The sequence below is a fragment of the Pteropus medius genome, unplaced genomic scaffold, assembly GCF_902729225.1.
Source record: "Pteropus medius unplaced genomic scaffold, Ma_sr-lr_union100, whole genome shotgun sequence".
In the NCBI taxonomy this organism is placed as follows: Eukaryota; Metazoa; Chordata; class Mammalia; order Chiroptera; family Pteropodidae; genus Pteropus; species Pteropus medius.
This window is the reverse complement of record NW_024345600.1, coordinates 3,924,598-3,931,734: the sequence shown is the minus strand read 5'-3', so window position 1 is coordinate 3,931,734 and position 7,137 is coordinate 3,924,598.

Below are 7,137 nucleotides of genomic sequence, written 5' to 3'. Positions count from 1 at the left end.
TAGTTTGGAGTCAGCCTTTTGTGTGCGTCTTTATGTGATGGTCCAGACCGTGATTTACAGGGGAAAAATGACCCCTGGTGGCCAAACCAGAGAACTGACCCAAATTCCTCAGCGATAGCCTTGAAGTCGGGGTCTTCCACCATCTGGCCAGAGGTTAGAGCCCTGGAATAGGTCCCTACCTCCTGCTGCTCTGGAAGAGGCCTGGTGGTTAGCACTTGTTCCATTTTGTTTCATCCTTAGGGTTCAGGACCCATGCCCTTCCAGTCTTGGAAGCACCAAACATTGTCCTAGTGTAAAGTCTCAGCACTTTGCCATATCCAAACTGAACACGATTTAAAAAAATTACTTGAGTATTTTTATATGCAGATATGTGAATGAATTCCAAAGTAATTAAAACTCACATAGCAAGTATCTTCTACATACTATATAATTTACTTATTTATTTATTATAATTTTTATAGTTTATTGTCTGTCTCCCCATCTCCCCAGGTAGAATGTAAGCTCCCTCCCTGGGGGCAGGGATTTTTGGTTGGTTCTCTGATGTATCCCCAGCAACGAGCATGGTGCTTGGCACAAAGGAAGTGCTCAATAAATATTTGTTGAATGATGAACAGTTGGATCTTGCTGTGAAGTAGTTTACTATCTAGTGGAGACCAAAGAGCAAGTCAACAATAATTATCCTTCAAGACAGAAGATGCAAGAATGCAAGGTAAGGTGTTGGTAGTTAATTTAGTGTGAACAATGGGAGCCCCCTGAAGGTTCTTGAGTGAGGTTTTGCCCACCCTGACATACTGTGCGGGATAAACTGCTGGAAATAAGGCGGGGAGAGTCTAAGGGAAAAGAAAGACTGGTCAAGAATCTATTAAAATAGTCCAGGAGAAGTGCGGCGGTGGAGGTGGATGGAAATAGGTTGTCTTCAGTGTGAAATCTCTGGTGTTTAAGCTCTGGTGGACTGTTTCCCCACATCAGTGTATCCCAAGAGTTTCCATCATGAGAACAGAGAGGCAAGAATAGATTAAGGAGATGTGGCAGACAGAGGAGGAATGAATAGAACCTGACATAACTGGCTGGGGAAATTTAATAAAACCTGTAGCCACCGCCATTTTCATAGGATTCCCCAATTACTGGGTGGGTAGTATGATGGATGAAGGTTGTGGGAATCACAGAGCCCCAACCCATGCCCTGGAGTTAACCGAGTTGAGGTTTAGGAAAACCCAAAAGAGGAAAATGAGAAAATCTTATATGGAGGGAGAAGAGCATTAACAAGTTTTTAAAATAATCTCTGTATGCCAAGATCTCAATTTAGTGCTTAAAATACGTTATTTTATTTATTACAATAATCCTCTGAGTTAGGGATGATGATTATTCCCATTTTACAGGTGAAATACCCTGCTGAGGTCTTAAGGTCTCACAACCAATTAGTGGCACAGTATCTCTTTGGCTCCCAAACTCCTGATATTTGCAATACATCCTACCATATCTCTTCTCCCTGGTTCTTCCCATCTTCTCATCCTTGCTTTCCTTTCTTCTCCTTCCCTCTTCATGTACATCACCTCTCTTGACTGCCCCTCTCACCTTGGAGCTGCTGTACCATCTCTGTCCCCTTCCCCAGTTCTTCCTCTGTACACTAACCCACTCACCCTATAGCACACCTGCCCTTCCGTCTCCACTTTGCCTCAGGCCCCTGTGCGGAACACAGTGTGGCTGTGGCACACACAGGCAGGATGGCTCAGGCTTTGTGCAGTTGGCCAAAGCTCCCCTCCCTAAGCAGGGGTATACCCAACATTTCCTAGGCAGCACTCTTGATTGTTCAGCAACTGAACTGAAAAGGAGACCTCTCCTGAGTTCTCCTCAAAGTCTGTCTCCTCTGTAGGATGGTCCTGCCACATGGCGAGAGTAGTTGGAGGAAGAGTAACAATTGCTGGTCTTGAAATAAAATTCAGGAGAATCAGATCAGAGGTAAGGGATCCCAAAGGGGCAGAAATGCTTCTCTCTCAGCCCTGAATGGTCTGGAGGGAAATCTTAGCAGGTTGCTACCCAGAGTCCTGTGGAAGAAATGAGGAGGGGAAGTTAATCTCATCTTGGGCCTTGTTCTCCATTCTTTCAGAAGACCCTGGAGACAAGGGAGGCTGGGTAACTCTCAGCGTGCTAATCTTTCCAGAGGACCACTGAAAGCACCAAGAAGTGAAGTTCTTCACACAGGTCTCAGTGATCCCAAAGGTTCTTTGAACTTGGGAATCAGACAAACCCAGGTACTCATTTCATCTCTGAAACTTCTTGGCAATGTGACTTTAGCAAGTTACTTAACCTCTCTGAGCCTGTTTCCTCCTTTGTGAAGTGGGGATCATAATACCTACTTACTGGGTTATTGTGAAGGTCAATGAGCTCACTTCTGAAAGGCACCTGAGAGGCATCCCTTAGGGGGAGCTCTCTTTCCGACGAGAGTGTGGGGGAGGAGGTGCCATTGGTAAAGTCTGTGATGCCCAAGGCGAGGGTTTCTGGAAGACAGCAAGGGCTCCAGGTGAATCCTCACCCAGACAGAGCTCTGCCATCAATCAGAACTAGGGTCAGGGGATGGGTGAGCAAGGCAGGCTGAGTAAGTTTCCACAGTGCTGGGTCAAGCCCAGTTTTCCGGGGCAGTGACTGGTCTGTTGCCCTCTGGGGGCACTCTCTCCCCACTGGACCAGCGGTCCACCCACAGGAGTGAGTGGAAAGTGCCTGAAAGGGAGAGGAGAAAGGGGCAAGGGATGAAGAACCAAGCAAAGGAGAAAGGGCAGGAGAGGAGGCTGGAGGGGAAGTCAGGGCCCAGGCAGGCACAGGGTGGGGCCAGGAGAGGGGCCCAGGGCAGGAGGGCGGGAGAGAGCCTGCAAGGGAGAGCGCCGAGGAGGGCGGAGGGAGGGACGGGGAGGGAGACCGGCGGCGCTGACACAGCCTCGATGTGTGGAACGGGCTGGTGTTTGGCCCACAGGTCAGGCGTCTGGCAGTATTATGGGATGGAGAGGCCTTAGGAGACAGGGAGAGTATTATGGGCTGGAACAGCCTTAGGAGACTGGGGACTATTATGGGCTGGTGAGGCCCGGCTCCAACTGGCAGCGTTTTATGAAGGGTGCGGGGCGGGAAGGGGGGTGGTGGTGGAAGGAATATTATGGGCTGGAGGCCTGCGCAATTGGTGAGTGTAAAGAGTGGCATATTATGGGCCGGGTGGGAAGGTTTCGGTGGTCAGAGGGGGGAGAAAGCGGGGATGTTAACCGGCCGCATGTGACTGGAGGGGGGGGCTGCTGGGGGGGCGTGGCGGAGTGGGGGCGGGGACATTATTGATGGGATAGCTCTTTGCACCTACCGCGGGGACCGGCCCAGAAGATACGCGGACGTCGTGGGAGGGGAGGGCCGGGGATTATTGGCGGACGGCGGTGCAGAGCAGGCTGGAGAAGTTTCTCTCAACCCCCAACTCTCTTTACCCAAGGTCTGCCTCACCAAGCAGCCCAAGGAACACCTGACATCCACCCCCAACACACACACACACACACACACACACATACATACACTTTGAACACCTCAACCCATCCTAGGCATCTCCCCTAACTAGAAGCCACCTCCGGGGCGCTGAGGGGGAAAGGCAGTCCCTAGGGATGGGGAGAAAGCACCAAAGCAGACTTGTGGTAGCCAGTGGACCACATCTCCCACCTGCGCGGGATCTCATGGCTCCCTATTACCTTGGGCCACTCTCCTTCCCCTTCTCCCTCTTTTCTCCAAAGTGGGGGGCCTGGGTCTTCCTTCCCTTCCCCCTCCCTTCTATTTCCTCTCCAGCTCCCTCCACAGCGGTAACCAGTAAAACAGGCGGCCAGCTATTATGGGATGGCTGCTCCCGGCAGCTCTGCAGGGAGGGGGCGGTCACCGCGGAATGTCTCTTGTGGGTGGCTATTATGGGATGGCCGCCTCTCTTTTTTGGGGGTGGGGGCAGTAAGGAGAAGGATTATTATGGGCTGTGCCCTGTACAGCTGGGTGGGGCTGTCCTGGGTAGGTGAAGCTCTGAGGAGTGGGGGCAGGGGGAAGGAAAGGAAGGAAGAGGGAGGGAAGGAGCTGGGGAGGGTGGGTGAGCCCTGGAGCCAGACCTGAGGCCTGGCAAGAGTAACTGGCTGGAGAGGTTCTTCCGTCACAGCTGTTTGAAGGGGCCCTGGGGCAGACTAGAGCTAGCCAACTCTGAACCCTGGACACCTGGGTCCTTGTAGCTGATGGCTTGTGAGCTGTAGGGTTGCTGAGTCCAGGACCTGCAGTGCTAGGCTGGCAATGAGAACATCTGGGTTTCAGCTGTGTGGCACACCAAAGGGAGCAGTTCTCCTAGATGAGCAGAGTATCCAAGTACTCCCCTTTCTCTTTACCTTCCCAGATTTGACCCTTGGGACCGTAGCTCAGGTGGGGCGGCAAGGGAGCTTTGCCACCTTGCAGTTACAATCAAGGAATAGAGGTTAGGTTGGCTCCTGAAAAACACATGCCTGGCCCATTACCCTGCAAACCCTGTACCACCTGCATCCCGTCTGGCCATCAAAGCGTACTGTCATTGTGGCTTTTCTTCTTTATGTTGTCTTCCCAAACCTTTTCTGACAGAGCAGAACACTGATCCCTTAGACCTCTTATAAGCAGAGTTTCTAGGGCTCACACAAAACAAGTGTACAGAGGAATTAGAGAGCATGGGCTGAAAACTCCAAGGACAGCAACCCTGAGTGTTATTCTAAGTTCTTCTGTATCATGGGTTGGAAACAGAACTCTAAGGTAACTGGCTAGAGATGCTGTCCCACGGGGTGCATTAATCTGGAGATTATGCCACCTTTAGTCTCTGTGGACCAATCATGTTAGTGGTTTATTTATAATTTATCCAGGAGGGTAGCATGGGGCCAGGGTAGGGAGGGGAAGCATAGAAACATAAAGACCACAAAAGCAACACAAACACACATCCTAGCTCTCTCTAGAACTCAATCTTCCTCGTGTATTAGGGAGAGGTGGGAAGTAAGAGAAGCAAGGGGGTACGTGGGTAGAACCTGTAGGGATGAGGCCATGGAGCACAAAAGGTACCAGTGTTTGTCATCACAGGCAAGAGGCTGTGACTACCCAATTATAAAACTCTTCCTAGTTTATATTATGAATCACTGTAGTAATGTAGTATGTACATGAGAAGAAAAGGGGCAGATAGAGATATTACAGAAGGGAATTTGAGGCCCAGAGGCAGGCTAGATCCCCTAGAGAAATGAAGAGAAAGGAAGGCATAATAGGTGTCTCACAGCTCTATATAGAAGGAGAAACTTCTTGAAATGAGGTATGCCCACATTATAGTATCTTAAAAGAGCTGCCTTCTCTCCCCAAGGTGAGAAGCACAAGGCTCATTCTTAGTACTGAGAATAAGCATGGGGGAGGGTTTACACAAATGAATGGGGTCTGGTTTTGAAGTCAAGAGAATTTAATGAGGAAGCCTATGGCAGCTTTGCAGAATGGGAGAAATGGCTTGCATGCCACAATAGATGTGGCAAAAGGCTGGACCAGGGAGTTAAGTCGGGCAGGAGCTGATAGAATCAGCATCACTGGTACTCTGCTTGGAAGCAAAAGGGTAGTGATTTCCCGAAGTTAGCTTTGCTTCTCCTGAACTGATTTCTCCTTGCCAGTTCTCCAGCCCTGTGGCTCCCAGAGGAGGAGAGAATCATCTGGCTAGGCCCTTTCTCTAGGGAAGTGAGATCAGAAGGGCAATGCAGAGATGGTATGAGGTTTGTCCCACTCACTTCTGGTCAGGAAGAGCCCCTCCTAGGAGGAAGTTCCGGTTTCTCTTCAACCTGTCCCACTGCCATAGGTTTTGGACTTGTGTGAAAAAGGCACATGAGAGCAGAGGAAGACGTTATCTCTGACTTGTGGTTTGGGGGGCAGTGGTGCTGAGATACTGGTTTTCACTCAGGTTTGGGAAAGTGACAGGCCTATAGGCTCAGGTTCTCTGAGGGCCAAAGGGTTTCAAGATTTGGTTCTCTAGCTTTCTCAGGTTGGGCCCCCAGGTGGCTGCACAATAAGCACAGTTAGGGAAGGGGGTGGATATGTTGGGAGGCTACCTTGTGGCATAATTGAATGAAAAAGGCATCTTGGGATGTCGACTTGCACACAGGGGAAGATGGTGAATATTACATAACAGAGAATTTTTTGCAGGGTGGAGAATGTGGCCTCAACGAGATGAGAATGAGGGCAGTTGGAAGTATTATGAGACTTCAAGATATAAAATGAGAAAGTGGCTGAAAAATATGGGACGTTGAGGGTAAGCAGAACTTGGTGTTCAGGAATGAGACTATCAATTCTGGCATGTTGACGAGTCAAGAAGGAAGCACCTGATAATATTACAGAATTTCAGTATTAAGAATGCTGGATGATGAACATCACTTTCGAATCAAAATATGTAGGGAACAGATACATTATCTTGACCAGCCATCCCTTTTGGAACACCTTTTATCCTCTAGAAGGACCACCAAGAAACTCTACTGGGATGTGAATTCTCTGAGACCAGTTGGAATGTTTTATTCTTTGTAAAAGGAAATTGGGAACTAGTACTCAGTTCTCCCTTGACACCAGACATTCTATCCGGCCTCATAATTTTGTTGCTCATGCTTCCCTATGGTGCCCAGCTCTGTGCCTTGCTAGATACTCTGTCAACATCTGTTGAATGCATGTGACTAGTAGTGAGTAGAGGGAGATCAGGTCTTGGCTCTTGGTGTGTATGTAGCAGCATCCTCAGTTCACATCATGATGGGATGGATTTTCATCCATAGTAGTGGCCTAGGGACATTGATAAATGGAGCACCTGACCTGGAGAGGTGGGGTAGGGAGGGGAGAGGACTGCTGGAATGTTGAGAAATGGTTTTTAGATGGGTGTTTGTAATTATTATGGGATGCTCTAGGGTGAATTAAACTTTATGTAAATGGCTCATCTGGCCAGCATGGTATTTGATTGGTCTTACTCAAAACTTAAGAGCTGGAGGGAAGCGTCTGGAGGTAATCTGAATTTTGGTGGGCTTACGTGGGTTCCTAGGTTGACTCTCAGTTTCTGAGTGTCTCTAAATGATGGGATGAAGGAAGGTAGGGTCTGCCCTAGTCGTCAAGAGGCTTTATTCC